Genomic DNA, 15280 nt, shown 5'->3' on the forward strand with positions numbered 1-15280 from the left:
TTTTCGCCTTTAATCTACATAAATAGTAACAAGTTATATATTATCTGAAAGATTAATGAAAATGCAGTAAGATTTATTGAAGAAACTCAAGAAAATATATAGTTATCGTGCCAAAATCTTGAAAAATCATGAGGTTCTTGCCGCCATTTTGAAATTTAAATTTTTAACATAACTATGTAGTTTTGCTATAGTATTAAGTATGATTAAGCATTGTTGTATTCATAGTTAGTGTTTAAGAATATAAAACGTTAGTTAGATTATGCAATTTCATCAAAATTTAACAAAATTTGAGGCTCGGCTAAACGAATGCGTATTGTTGTTGTTGTAATTTTCAATTTTTTTCAGTTTTCCGTGAAAATCCTAACTTAACAATCTTTAACTTATGCTTGTTATTTGACATTTTTAATAAGATTTAATATAGTAAAAAAGTTGTTTCGTTAAAATTAATAGAAAAGAAGAAATTCTAAAAAAACTTGTCTCGGCTAAACGAATGCGTAACACTTTAGCTAATTCCCAAGAATTTTTACATCATAAACAGCTTGTAGAAGTTTAAATCAATATTTCCAGCAATATGCATCATCCAATCGACCTATCCAATACAGTTAAAATTCTTTCCAACTTCCCAGAACTCATAAAATACTTCTAATTATAATATGTGTCTACCACATTATAGTATGCGCCTTACCACACCCCATCCCCAAAACCAATTCCCAAACTCCTACTTCTCAGCATTATTTTTTTCTCCTTCTTTATACTTTCCGCTCAATTTAAGCTAACCTAAAGCGAAAAGAGCAAATGCAGAAGAAGAAGTCATTAATTTTCGTAAGAAATAAAAAAACTTTTCGCATAACTGTATACTTTTTCATATTTTTCCACTTTAAAAAATAAAGCAAATAAGAAGCATTGAAAATATGCTGTGAATAATTTAATGAATCAATTTTTCGTGAGATCGATAATAACACATTTTTAGTGCCTGCTCTTGCTGTCGAAAATTTTGTGTATTGGAATTTGGAATTGGGGGTTGTTTGGCTGGTGTTGGATGTTGGGAATTGGATTTTTGAAGATATTGCGTGATTTTGAGTACCCCAATGGCAGTTTGACCAAAAATCCATCCTCAAGACAGTCTTACTATGGCAATAGACTAGATCTAATGAAATCCGACCTCAAATCAGACTTAAGTCAGTATGTAATCGTATATTAATTCGGAACTGGGGGTTGTTGGCTGGTCGTGGTTGTTGGGAATTGGATTTTTGAGGATATTTCGGGTTTTTGAGTACCCCAATGACAGTTTGCTCTAAAATCCGACCTATGACTATGGCCAGAGACTAGATCCAATAAAATTCGACCTCAAATTAGACTCAAATCAGCCTGTAGTCGTATAATGCCCATTTAAAGCCTTTTCCAAGCTTTGTGCTTTCCAGAATAGCAAATAGACAGTCAATCTTCAAAACTAGACATCACTGACAAATAATCCCCTAAAAATATATCCCTACTTCCACTCATACGAGAGAATTTGAATTCAAATTGTACGAAAAAACGATAAAAATCGAGAAGTAGAGGAAATAAGGCAATATTATGCCACAAAAGTAGCTTAGCATCAACAGGGACGTTTCTCATTCAACCACAAGAAGCAGCAAGCGAGCAAAAAAAAAAACATATTCAGAGTTGATAAATTTTTGTGTGTAGCAATGAAATATGTATGACACTGTTGCAACAACAGCAGTGACTGTCTGAAAATATAATAATATGGAATATGATGTGTACTTTTTGTCATTTGCTTATGCTTTCACGTATTCACAAATTTATGTTCACAAATGTAAATTTCAATGACATGTTGCAGAGATATTACCATCCCATCCCTATCGCACGAGTGACGCTCGTCTCACTCACTCAGTGCCTCATTTTGTGTTTGTCTGAATGATATGTGTTGAGGCAGTCGACCTGCATGTACACATCACTCAACAATTTTTCATGCTCCATAGAATTCATTTCTTTTTCGTGTATTTATAAATATGCTGTATATGTTACCTACATATATCATATACATAAATATGCTGAATTGCTGCGTTCCACAATAAAGTATCAAGATACAAATAATTGATGTTGATGACGATACTTTAATGCAGTAAGATGGAAAATGAGCATTGCCTTAATGCTTTATTCATATTGTAATTACTTACGATGATGTTACATATTCACAGATAACAGTGAACTGCTGCGACTCCTCCTCTTTCCTGCTGCTTCATTTATGGCACTTATTTATTCACACAAACTTCTTTTTTTTTCCTTTCTTTCTTCTTCTTCTCATTCCATTTAGAATTTGAAGAAAATTATTACTTATATAATTCTCTGTAATTTATCTTTGAGGTTGTAATGTGTTACTTGGTTAGGTGGATGTTCATTCTGGGGAATTTAGCTCATTAGTGTTGTTGAGACTAGCTTGCATCTAACTCAATATGACTGTTTGGAGAGCATTAGGAGGATAAACCCGGACAAGGCCTGGTTTAGGACTCAATGCTTACGTACAAGCTTAATTCAGCATTTATCGGACATCAAGTCATGCAAACTGGCCTGAAGTTGTCAATATGTCCCATTTGTGGCCATTTTGGCAAGATTTGGTCGGTTTCTGCTAAGATCATCTTGTAATTTGACAATATCTGATTTATATCTGATCCGTATCGTCTTTAAGTCATAGAATAGATTATGGACGGATCTGCATACCTAACATATCCATGAGAATCTTAATAAACAATCCCTAATGATCCAAAAACTACATAAAACCATTCAAAATCCATAAACCCTCAAAATCCCCAACAAACATCCCTCAAAATTCCCTCCTAAATCTCCATCAATTCCGCCCCGTCATGTATGACGTAACAATCACTCTAGCAATAGACACAAAACCCCCTCGAGTGAAAAGGACTTTAATTTGTAGACGATCAATAACAATTCTCTAATAGTTTTGCGTGGTCACAAGAGATCAATTTTCAGCACTACATCATCATCATTATCGTCATCAACGCTGCATGCATTTACAGTTCATCTTTTCTTTACAATATAATAAAAGAAATTGAGAGAGAGGAATGAATAAATAAGGAATAGAAAAATGTATGAGGAACCAATGGTCTGTTCGATATTTTTCTTTCCATTTGGAAATTTTTCTGTTTTTTCTTGGTTAGTTGGGCGGTTGTGAATGAATGATGTGTAGCTGAGTGATGGGATAAATCGATTTATCGATCTAATTTATGGTTCCAAGCTGTTGTGACTCTTACCTGGTGCATGATTTAAACCGAATTCAGCCTGAGTGCAGCACTAACTCTTAGTCACGTCAACATAGTGCCAGATTCTGGATTGATTTATCGACTGTTACTATTCGCGAAAGGTTTTTCAATTTTGGGGATTTTACTGAATTTTGGGATTTATCTCTTTATTATGTGAATACAATAGGATCCGATTAGTCGACTGACATTTCATGGCAAGTTCCACAAATGTCAAAATTATAACTATTTAGATATACGGTCGACTAATCGTCGAATGCTTCATTTGGGTTCGGATTCTTGTAATCTCTTCTCATAGAGTGGTAGAGGGGTCAGTGCCGCGACTAGTTAGCTCAAGTGCAGCAGCTACATAACTCAAGAGGGAGGTCCTAAACGACCCCCAGATTGCTTCAAACATTTTGATTTTAGCTAAGCTGAATTTTAGCCGCCGCCGATTAAAAAATCAACGGCTTCGTTCTCTGTTCAATATTAGCTTTAACGGCGACTTGAACTACCCCATTTTAAAATTACCTTAAAACCGAAAGAAACCACGAACAAACAGGGTGTGTCAAAACATCCTGCCCTCGGACATCACTTACAATCTCATCCATATTTATGTACATATTTCCACACACACAAAAAAGAGAAAATCACAAACGATGAATCTGCAAAAATTCGATGATTCCACACCATCGAAAAAAGTTCCTTTTCATACTTTTCTTTTTTTGATTGATGTGATATTATTAGGCAAGAAGACGCTTAAATTATGAATTTTATAAGAGTTGAGTTGTTCATCAAACTGAATAGTCTCGGTTCGTCTTTGAAGTTTCTTTCTTCTTCTTATTTTGTGTGCCTTTTTATTGATTTTCAACCGAAACTTTAATCAAAAAAAAATTTTTTTTTCGCCATAATTGCCAGACAAGAAATTTTCTTCCCCTTCTTATATCCTCTATTGTGATAAATTTCAAGACTTTTTTTTATTTAGGCAAGTAAAGCTTGTTGTAATATCTGATGTAAATTTTTATTACATAAAATATTCAAACAGTCTCAACAAACACTGCGAGAATAAGAAAGCAGATTAAACCCCAAAAAAATGTATAAAAAAAAAATTCCCTTTTGTTTATTATGCCAGAAGAAAGCTGATTGTAGATGTATGCATGAATTCTTTTCCGGATTTTAAGTTAAGATATAGTCGCTTAATTCCCATTTTGAAATTTAGTAAGATGAAGCCACTAAACCACAAATTGCACATTTTTTTATTTTGATATTTATTGCAGATGATTTTAATAAATTTTTTTTCCGTTCATGTTGTTAGTAAATTGTGATTTTAGATAAGGAATTGGGGGAAGATTATAGAGTTGGTGTGTGGAGGCTTGGAAGGAAGTTAGTGCTGTGGATGAAAAAATAATTATTTTTGAGGTTTTTTATGGGATTCCGGGGGCTCTAAACCAGTGTTATTCAAACTTTTTGGTGCATCTTGGTACATCTGAGCTGCAACTGCACTCAACATTCGGTTCATTCTATTTCCAAAAAAAAATTTAAGGCACATTAGCATGTCGTGGCTACTAGTTTAGACAAAACTGCGACAAATCAACGTAAATTGACTTTAGGATTCTAAATTCTCAGAGCAAGATACCAAAATTGCACAATTTGGATAATGGCTTGAAAATCCGACCCTGAAGCGGTGTCACTTTGATTTTATGCTAGATTCTCCGCTTGTATTTGCAATTTATTAACTGCCATTGCTCGAAACATTGTTCTATTGAGTCTCAAATTCATGATAGTTGCTTTTATGCGCCATTCATGTACCAGTGCATCAAATACCTCAATTTGTTGAGCATTTGGTTCTACGTCACTAGCTTGTTTGTTCTTTATTAAAACGCAATGTTGTAAGAATTGCTGGAATCCTTTTCTTTTCGAAAATACTCTATGTGATAGGTGAGAATTAGGCATTAATTAAGAATTGAATCTAAATACTATCAAAGAGAGTCATCCGGATATTATTTAATAGGAATGGAATGCACATTCTAATTATAATGAACAAAATATCTAGTAATGAGAAACAAACTCACAATTCTTAAAAGGTTAACCTAGTTATCCAATCCGTTGTCTAGTCACTCAATCACAGGAGCCTTTTTCTCTTACTGACAGATTCTTCTACATGTCTCAACATTCCACTCTACTCTGACTCCAATCTACTCTGACTCCACTTCACTCTGACTCCACATACAGTCAAACAACCTTCAACCAATCATCTCAGCTGCTTTTCATCACTTTAATATTTCAAAACTCTTGCAAACTTGCCTGCAATTTCTTCATCATTTATGAACAATCCATGTTATATACAATAATATAATATTCATAAAAATACAGCAATTTAAAGCTACACACATTTCTGATGTCACAGAGTGTTTCTTTTCACTGAGTGAAAATAATGGGCGGCATTCCCGCTGTCTCGCTGAAGTAAAATGAAAAATTATGAAGCAAAAATATTTTTTCAAAAGAAATCACAGAATGTGATTATTTTTAGAAGTCATTGTCTCACCGAAAAAATCACACTGTATAGATCATTTAAAATGTGATTAAACATCACATCGAATATGTATGTCCTCCCCGGTATTGGGATTTGAGAAAATGAATAAAATAGCAGTCGATGAAGTCAAATAGATTCAATTTTTTTTGTGTCTCTGAACTTTTTTCTACTTCGTCCATCATCATCATGTTGTCATCGTACGGATACACGATTTTTATGTTTTAATGTCAAATATTTACATTCACTCTTGTCTGTCACTGACGTTGGCAGCGTCATACAAGAATATAGAGATATTTAACAGTTCTCACACTTTTTTTAATTCACAAAATGATAGTTTATGTCAGGGGTGCCCATACTGAGTGCTGCGATACTCTAGTGTACTGCTGGAGCCTTTCTGATATACCAGAACCACATCCAGTGTGCGATTTAGGTTGTAGCTGACCAACATAGTGTCTCAATGTACAAAAGTAAGCTGATGAAGCTTTTTGAACATCCTATGATCTTTATACGTGTACGGGTTTGGTTGTGGCTTACCACTGAGACGTGTCGTGAAACACTAGTTTGTTACTGAAGCGTTGTGGACATGCCATGAATTAAATGTCGTGAACTATTTCAGTTGGGGCTTACCATTAAGACGTGTCGTAGGTGCCGTAGCACATTTATGTGCTGCTGAAGCCTTTTGGACATTTTGGGATAGTTTCGGATAGTTTCAGTTGTTTCATGCCACTTAGGTGTGCCACGGCATACTAGTTTGCTTCTGAAGCCTTTTGGAAATGGCATGAACCACATCTTATGTTCCATTTTTGTTGTGGATTACTATTAAGACGCGTCGTAGTACAATAGAGCAATCAGCAGCAGCTGAAGCCTTTTGGACATGCCATACATAGTTTCGGATTTTTCATGGCATTAAGGTGTACCACGGCACACTAGTGCTGCTAGAGTCTTTTGGAAATGCCATGAATTACATCCTATATGCCATTTCAGTTGTAGCATCCAAACAAAGCGTCCTTTGACACACTAGTGCACTGTTGAAGCTTTTTCGAAATGCCAAATGTCAGAATGTCTGCATTTTCACTTGTGGCTCACCAAAAAGTTGACTCGTGTCTCACAAGTTGCCCACAACTGCTCTACATTACTGCACTGTTCTGATCCTTCCCATTTTTATATTCTCTCGCTTTCCTTTCTATTCCACAATTTATGTATTCATCCATGTATATACAGATAGCGGAAATAAATGAATGAAAAAAAGGGACAGACAAAAGAATGGTGAGATGAGTGAAAAACACACAGAAGCTCACAAAACAACAAAAAAATATACGAAGTTCATTATTTATTTAAAGAATTATGTAACGGTCAAAATTAAAATGTTCCACTACTATCCGGGAGGATATCTATGTAAAAAATATACTATAATGGAGGAATTCATTTTTTTTGTGCTTTTTTTCATATCCTTTGCTGATGCTACAATGTGTTGATGTATAGTCTGGATGAAATGAATTAAAGTTTGAGTGATGTTTGTGGGATTATGGTTTTGTAAGGCGCACTCTGGGTGAATGTTGAGGGGAGATTTTGTGCTATATTTTATGGAAATGAGAGGAATTTGGAGTGTCATAATGTTTGGGGAAGTTTGGTAAGATTTGTACAAGTTTAGAGTTGGTTGTGACATTGTAATCTAGAAGTAGGAGTTTTTAGATGAATCTGAATATGTTAAAATATTGTTTACATGGTACTTGATCGGATAATGACCCAACTAGACCAAGTGGGACTCTATAGTCCAAGCAAGTTGTAAGTTACTTGTATACTGTTTGGAAGCATCTCAAAAGACAATTTTTTTTTGTTTTTAATTAGACTATCCACTTGCCCGAATAGCATGAAGAGACAAACTCTGTGTTTCGATGTAAATATTGGCCAAAAACAGCCTTCACGGTGCCATCAAGACATTATTGCATTTGGCCCTTAACAGGGTGTCGTAGCTGTACCCGACTGCGTTGTGCTGGTCGACTTGTTTGCAGAATTAACTATGTAATTTAACTGTTTTTATCCAATTTTACATCAAATAAGCTGAAAAAGTGGTATAAGCAAGATAAAGGGATAGCTTCAAGTCGATTTGATGTCAGTTTGGTACTAAATCCAGCTTTACGCAATGACCTGACACAGAACTGGTACTTGATTGCTGGCATTCATCCCTTTCGGACTCTTCATTCACTAACCTACAATAATCACCAATGTTCACTTCTTTCCACCCAAAATTCCCCCAAACTTCAATCCAATCTCCAATCCTGCATGTCACAATGCCCTCAATCCAATCCCCAGCAATAACATAGATATCAATTCTCATTCTCATTCAGTCTCACTGCAAAACATAGTCACGATACTTGAGAATTTATTTATTGAATTTTTTCTCATCCACATACCGATGTCATGCAACTCAAACCGTATCTCAGACGATGCTGCAACATTCATATTTTGCGGTATTTACAGCACAAAACTTTTTTATCGACAACAACAGAACAGCTTCTTTTTTGTTAAATTCATGCTAAATATTAAAATGTAACTTTATCCGCGTTGTGATGCTGAATTCATTTCGCATTGCCTACCGGCGATTGTTCAATTGCATGGAAGTAGCAATGCTCTTTTATGGTGGAGAAATGAGACAAGATATACTTATGTGAAACGATAAAAACTTGTACTTAAACTCGATGAAAATTTTGTACCCCGATTATAAATTCTCATTTTTGTGTTCCTTCCATGCCTTTCCGGCTCATTCTCATTATTTGATCTGCGCATATCTGTTAATATTGTTTATGATTGCCACGAAAAAAATTTCTGCTGATGATGCTCACTGTAATATATATTTCCACTTGAAATGTGCCCTCATTTAATCCCAACAAGCCGGTGCTTTAGTAAACAGTATTGAGAACTTTTGCTCTGCAGCAACGGCATGAAAGAGATGAGAAAAATAATATTAATCTTTACCTTCTGAAAATGGGATTCAGGAGGTATTTTTTTTTTAGGATATGTTGAATATAAGTTTTGTTGCTACACATATGTTTGTTTATGTCATGCAGATATTTCTAATTTATCTTTCTATCTCTTCCTTACATCGCTTACTTACTTATGGTCTGTGGGATTAATTTTCAGTCTTTTTTTCCTATTTTTCTGTTCGTTTTTTTGGGGTGGGATTAATTTGGAAGTGATGTTGATTTTGATGTTGAACTAGTTCTTGAGCAGCACAATGTGGAGAAGTTCGATTTTAGCCTTGAAATTAGCTGAAATTAGGCTTCATATTACCGTCAGGGGATCAACACCTGAGAGCACATGACTTGGAAATGACAGAAAATCCTGCGACGGATCGTCTTAACTTTGGCATTAGACTGATGGTCTGTAGCCCGAGTCACGCTGGCTAGATGCTCCATTTTCGGCCATTTCTGAAAATTCGGCACCGGACCGACTAGACTCTATCTTGAAATTGGATATGATTAAATCCGGCTTAGAACTAGACTCACGCTAGGAACCCAGAGTCATGAACACGCTAGGAGCCCAATTTTCGGTCATTTTTGCACCGTTTGCTATCTGGAAGCATGCCTTTCCTTTAATTAAACGATTGAGGAACAACTTAGCAGCTACGTTGTGCTAGTTAAGGTTGTCAATTTTAAAATTTTCATGCAAAGCGTCTCTAAAGTGTTGGGGCTGACTTTCAAAAACCATTCAAACAAAGTTTTCAGGCCTTCAGCCAAAAAATGGAGTCAGGATTTCAGTCAAGAGTCTACCATTGATACGGTGACGAAGCGGTGTTCTAGCGAAAACGTCATGATGTTCGAGACATGTTGCTTTACAAGTCTAGATCCAGTGGAGTCCGGACAATAGTGGTATACGGACACTAGTCGAATCCGGACTCCAGTAAAATCGCCCTTTTGGACATTAAGAGTCCGTACTCCCTGTCAACTCTTTTTTATACCTATTTTACCAACACCCCCAAATTTTCGGTTTTAAACACCAAAAAAAAAAAGTTATGCTGCTTGTTGTTATTTGAAATGTTTTTCACGTTCACTGATATGAATAAAATGAGAATTATTCTTCATGAAAAATGTTTTTTTCATTTTATTAGACTTTATGCTTTAAAAACAGTCTATTGTGATACAATAAAATTCCATTTTTTAAAATGAAATTTATTTATACAGCAACAACAACAACAAAAAAAAAGTAGAGAGCTTTTCTACAGGATAAACATTTTAAAAGGGATGACTTGGAAAATATTTTATGGTCTAACCATTCTGTATAAACTAGTTTTTGTGTCTGTATTTTATGAAAATGGGGATGAATTGAATTTGAAATTCACAGGAATTATGGTATTGTGAATTCTTTACGAGTAGTTTAACTTTTGAACGTTAATGTGGATGGAAATTGTTCTCTTTTTTTTCGATTATTAAAATTGGGTAAAGGAGTTGTTGATAAATGATGTTCATTTAAAAGGTAGGATTCTGAAAATTCTAATTGGGTTGTGGATTTTAGGACAGTTCTTTTCTGTAAGGCAGTGGTGGACAACCTTGGTGCCGTGTTCGGTTTCAGTCGAGGCTTGGTGATCTTGAGGTGTGTCTTGGAAAATAAAAGGTTGCTAACAACTGCTGTATGGCATCCGGATAAAATTTTCTAAATAAGATTGATGGGCCGGGTAGCGGATGAATGTGTCAAAATTCTGTAGAATAAATGAGTTAGTTCATAGTCCAGACATAAATGTCCTAATCAGGCAAGGTATCTATGACATCTAGAAAGGCACTAATCTGACAATTCGTTCAAAAAGCACAATGTAATAGCTATGACGTCGCTCAGTTGCCGTGTTGACGGCAAGACTCTGCCTTGACAAATACGTGACGCCTGATTTCGTCCAGTTCACACGATGAACAGTGAAATTTGCCTACAAAGCTCCACAATGCGGCAAATTTCATTTATTGTCACCGTGAAAATGAGTGAAAATCAGTAGTTTCAATACTCTCAGCGTAACTTCACGTCTTGCCATCATCTTGTCAATTTAGCGACGTTGTAGTTACTGCATTGGGCTTCTCGAGAGAATTATCAATTCAGTATCTTAAGAAAGGCTACATCGATGAAGCGATGACCCTAGAAAATACATTGTGCTGTACGGAAAATCATACTCAGCATGTCTAGATCCAGTAAATTATGTAAATTCTCAATAAATCCAGCATTAGCCCTTATATACAAAGAGCATTCCCGTTGCAGCGATAATCCTCATAATCTCACTTTGTCAGTATACTTAAGTATGCAAAGACCATGCTCTTTGTCTATTGGGTAGAGCTAAAAGTCGACTCGAATTTTGTATGAAAATGTTGACGTAAGTTGACTCGACTCCATGCAAATTTCGATTCGACTTCATGCTCTTTGTCTACTACATTAGCCAAGCTTTCAAGTAATTCAAAATTCTTCACGAAAAATTGCATTTAACATTATTTAAAAAATCAAATTCTCAGTTCCATAACTAAAATAATTTCAGTAACATTTCAACTGAATCCTGAATAAATAATATCTTTTGGGATGAAACAAAAGGAAGTTGATGCTTTCCACTAAAAAAAAAGTCTTTTGTAAATAGTTTTTAACCCTCCCCGAAAAATATTTCACAGTAACAAATAACAAAGTTTTTCAACCGTGAACTCGTTCTTCCATACTCTACCGCAATAAGAAATTGTTTTCTCCTTTTGATTTCCTTTCTTTCTGAATTTTCAGAGACAAAGTTATGGAAATAAATTTTTTTGTTGGATTTGATTTATTTTTTTCTTGTGTAAAAATTAGATTTAAAATTGAATTTAAACATTGAATTGAGTTTAATTTGAAATGAGATTGGATTTATTGAATATTATAGATTGAGTTTTGGAGAATATTCAGTAAAAATCAATGAAATTTTGTTGATTATTTTGTCAATATTATGCAGATAAATGAGGTATTCAATGTGTGAATGATGATTTTGATTAAAATATTGTGAGGTTATATAAGAATTTGTCTGTGACTTATTTGGAGAGTGGATGAGGGGTGGGAGTAGGAGAAAGGGTTAATCGCAACAATTAATAGTGGTTTTAATGGCTTTTTGTCCACTCGAGATTGATTTGGCGTAGAGCTCGAAATCGACTCGGATTTTGCATGGATTTGTCGCCTCGCGTCGATTCAACTCCATACAAAATTTTAGTCAACTTTGAGCTTTGGTTTCGTATCAATAGGTACAGGGGCGTACCCTAGATTTTTTTGGAGATAGAATATGCTCCTGAATAGGTTAGCTAAAATTTAGGTGGGAAGTCAAATTGGGTGTATTGATCCCTAAAACTATGAATAGGGTTAATATCCATACCCCTAATCTATACCACAATTCAATTCTATTTAATGGTAGTTACAACTGATCCGCAAGGCATATTGCGAATAGCATGAATTAGTACTATTCCGGTTAATTGATCATTTTGCAAATTCAGGTTTGTCATCATGGAAGGTAGCCAAAAAATTTTTAAAAGGAGGGGTTTGCAATTATTTTAAACTATCGTTTAATCTGACTACGCTACTTTTCGACATTACGCCAGCCATAAATTTATATTACTCGCTTCTGTGCCTTTTGGGTTAACTTTACTATGAAAATTTCGTGAAAATAAGTCAATATAATACCAAAACTCTTACAACATTTATCGATTTTATTCCAATAATTAACATTAATTTGTAGTTACTCAATAATAAAAATTCTAATAAATTTTTCCATTTCCTTATTTACTTCCAGATTTGACTGATTCAGAGTCTCAACGTAAAAGTGAAATAAACATTGAACAGTGCTATCGATTATAAAAAGTGAATGAAGTCATTAAACATAAAAATAGTTTTTTTCTTACTAGAAAAATATTTAAACATTTAAAAAAAAGGAAAAGTTTTTTTCGCTAAGCTTTTTAGATTTAAATTAATTAAAAGCAAAATTTTTAAATTAAATAATATTCAATAAACATTTAAAAAAAGTGAAAAAAAATGACATATAGAACTATAATTTAGATGAGAATGGTTAAGTGCGATTGGAGTTGGTCGCCAGTGATATGTTGTGGATTGCAGTGAGAATAAATTGGTTATCGGTTTGTGCTCCTTTCTAATTTTAATAAATTTTTAATTTTAAAAATATAAAAAAAATTATAAATAATAATCGAGATAACCTTAAAATATTGTTAAGTAGAATCTATTTATCTATCTATATCCTTATATATCTCAAATCTTATCATTATGCTGCATATATACATATTATATTGTTGTTTAATGAACAATAGATAAAATAATAATAATAACACTAATAATAAGGACACGAGGCATCCATTTTTAGTCCAAAAGAGAAAATTACATTTTCTGAGTACGAAAAAAAAATTTTCATTTCCGGTCATTAATTGGAATTAACCTCAATATTTTCTTATATATTCCTTTCATTTTTCTTTTTTTTTTTTTTGCACGCTGATCATTGCCATTTTATACACATATGCACTCATCATTTCCAATTATATAATCTTAGATGAGATGATTATTGTGAAGTAATAAGGAACACAAAGAGACATTATATAAAAATAACTAAAAAAACAACAATAATAAAAATAATACCAGACTAATCACCTGTGCATTTACATTAAGTAAAATTCAGAAAAAAATAAGTCATTATTTACGAATGAAGTGAGTGTGTGCGGTGAAAGAAAGAAAGGGTTGTGGTACATACAAATTACATACAATTAACTATACTTTAATATAAAAAAACATTGAAAAAATCATCTAGTGGGGAGTGAGAGAAAAGAAGAAATAAAAATCAATGCTGGGCTATGGTAATGGATGTATTGGATTTTGATAATCATCGGAGAGGATTCGATTTCAGGTTCGCTTTAAAAAAACAAAAATTATGTCACAAAAAAATCTGTCATAAATGTTCGCAAGACTTGATGTGTATAATTGATGTTGTTTTTACTTTTATTGACGTGTTTTGTGTTTACTAAAACTTCTTTTTTTAACACTTTGTTTGTTTATATATCGTGTGATTTGTGTGTGTGTGTGTGTTCATCCTTCAAATCTATCCTTTCTATCTACAAAATCTAATATCAATATCAAACTCTATTTTCTGGGGGTTGATTGGGTGTTACGTAATGTTATGTTGGGTTGTGAGGTTGTAGGGAAGAATTCACTGTCCTGCAGCGCGGAAGTTAGAAGAGAGGGATTAATTGAGATCAAGACTTAGCTGGGGAAGACTTTGGAAGGTTACAGGGTGTCAAAGTCGAAGCATAATTTCCCAAATTAAGGGTGCTGAGAGAGGCTAGTCTTCTAAATAGCTTGAATGAACAAAAAAACACAGCGTGGAAGTTAGAGGAGGAGATTCTTTGAGATTAGGACAAAGCCAAGCAAACCTTTGATAGGCTTCAATAAGTCAAATTTAAAGAACAATTCCCCTGGCCAAAGGAGCTGACATGGGTTATATTCTGAACTTTACTATAGTTCCCTACATTAAAGCCCTTATAGGATTTGAATCCCATCATTTCTAATTATATGTCAAGTGCTCTTATCTACTGAGCTACTGGGCGTTGCTAAAGAGGGGAACACAATGCTCATTCCGCAGCTCATGTCGTTGAATTGGACCTAGACTCAAAATCCAATAAGTTAGTTACTAGCTCGATTGGCTAGCTAGAATGCTGTTTAGCTAGCTAGAATGACCAAATTGACTTAAATTGACCCAAATTGACTAGCCTTCTACCTATCCAAATTGACTCACCTTGCAAAATTCAACATCCAACGCTACATAACATCCAATCAACTCCCCTTTTCTACTTCCTCACTTTTTGACAATAAATAAATAATTTTCAAATAATTCATATCGGATATGAAAATATCCATAAAATATTCAAATATACTCGACAACTTTCAGTATAGTCAACTATGATTACTAAATCATATATATAATGTCAGGACATAAAAATAGCTTATCAAACTAAAAATGGTCCAATTTTTTCTGAGATTTTTATTGGCACTTCTTTATCGATAGATATCAAAAGTTAATTATTCTCAATCGATTCACATTTTCCTGAATGTTTATTATGGATTTATTATGTATGTTATTGTTGGGATTACTTTGTTGGGGGATTTAGGTGAATTAATGAGGTTTGATTGGTGGATTAGAGTAATACTTTGAGGGAAAATTGATGATAAGGGATATCTAGTAGCTATTGACTGGAACATGCTCTGATGTGGGGACAAGGTTATTATGAAAGTGTTTCCATCTGACTTTACTTACTTACATGCTTACTTTGTTAGCCGAATAGATCAATTGTGATTCATGGCCTTCCTCAGATGTCGCCAGAAACTGTCCTTACCGCTGGCTTCCGCTTGTCTATCTAAATTTTGTTCTAACACAAAATTTCAAGAAATTATCCGATTTTGAACCTAATTGACATTCTCTTAGAACGGTGCTAAGCCATGATATTAATGCTTTGAT

At 34.1% G+C, this 15280-nt stretch overlaps 1 protein-coding gene across 1 annotated transcript in view; it reads left to right on the forward strand.

Moving 5' to 3' along the window:
• The window catches only part of shakB (shaking B), a 272520-nt gene that overhangs the window by 95090 nt on the left and 162150 nt on the right, over window positions 1-15280 (forward strand). The window contains exon 3 of the mRNA XM_070635418.1: window positions 12560-12899. The gene's annotated coding sequence lies outside the window, so the exon portion shown is untranslated. The remainder of the gene's footprint in view (window positions 1-12559; window positions 12900-15280) is intronic.

This window comes from Chironomus tepperi, unplaced genomic scaffold, assembly GCF_022539635.2.
Source record: "Chironomus tepperi strain 1889 unplaced genomic scaffold, CSIRO-AGI_Ctep_v1 contig_89, whole genome shotgun sequence".
In the NCBI taxonomy this organism is placed as follows: domain Eukaryota; kingdom Metazoa; phylum Arthropoda; class Insecta; order Diptera; family Chironomidae; genus Chironomus; species Chironomus tepperi.